Source organism: Brugia malayi (assembly GCF_000002995.4).
Source record: "Brugia malayi strain FR3 genome assembly, contig: Bm_v4_Chr1_scaffold_001, whole genome shotgun sequence".
Taxonomy (NCBI): Eukaryota; Metazoa; Nematoda; class Chromadorea; order Rhabditida; family Onchocercidae; genus Brugia; species Brugia malayi.
The window spans coordinates 13395142-13396109 of record NW_025062475.1 but is presented as its reverse complement, the minus strand read 5'-3'; positions in this window follow the sequence as shown (position 1 = coordinate 13396109).

Here is a 968-nt window from a genome sequence, read left to right as displayed (position 1 = left end):
TTCTTTATTTTATCTCTCTGAATAACACTTTAATAATAATCGGATGTTTTTTTTTTTTTCTTTCATTTTTCTTTTTTTTGTTTTTTTATTTTTATTTTTTTTGATCTTATTGGTGGAACATTGTACCGTTTTCTAATAAACTAACCAAAATGCACAATTTATAATTTAAAATTATTTGTACATATTTGTCTTTTATGTTTATTTTTGTTAAAAGCTAATTTCAAGTTAAAATTAATTTTCGAAAATGTGATATTTTTTGAAAAAAAAAGAGAGAAATTGGTGGAATAATATTTGTAATGAGAGTTTTTTTTTTTTTTTCTTTCTTTTTTCTTCGTTTTCATTTTATCGGAAAATTTCTTAATGCTATTATTGTCCTTTCTCTTATTTTTATTTTCTTTTTTTTTTAAAGAAAAGACAGGTGCGGCAGCATAAAAAGCATAAAAGAAATGGAAAAGTTATTTAATATATTTTACCGCAATGGAAAAACTAATTTTGTCGCACATTTAAAAATAAAAAAAAAAAAAAAACTGTCATTATTTATAGCAGCTGGTTACTGTTTACAAATAAACAGTGGCAACAACAACAACAACACAACAGCGGCGACGACAAAACAACGATAACAAAAGCAGCGACAACGACAACAACAACAACAACAACAACGATAACAACAGCAGCGACAACGAAAACAACAACCGCAATAATAACAACAATAATAATATTAACAACAACAATAACTACTACTAATACTACTACTATTACTGCTACTGCTACTATATTATTGTTACCACAATTATTGTATAATAATAATAAGCACAAATGTAGCTTACGATATTTACTAATTAATATAAAGTAAATTATTTTAACTAACTGTAAAGAAATATTTACTAATTTTATCTCAATTAAAAGAAGAGTGTATGCTTTTTCTAAAAGAAATATTCTGTTTTTGAAATTTGTAAAAAAAAAAAAAA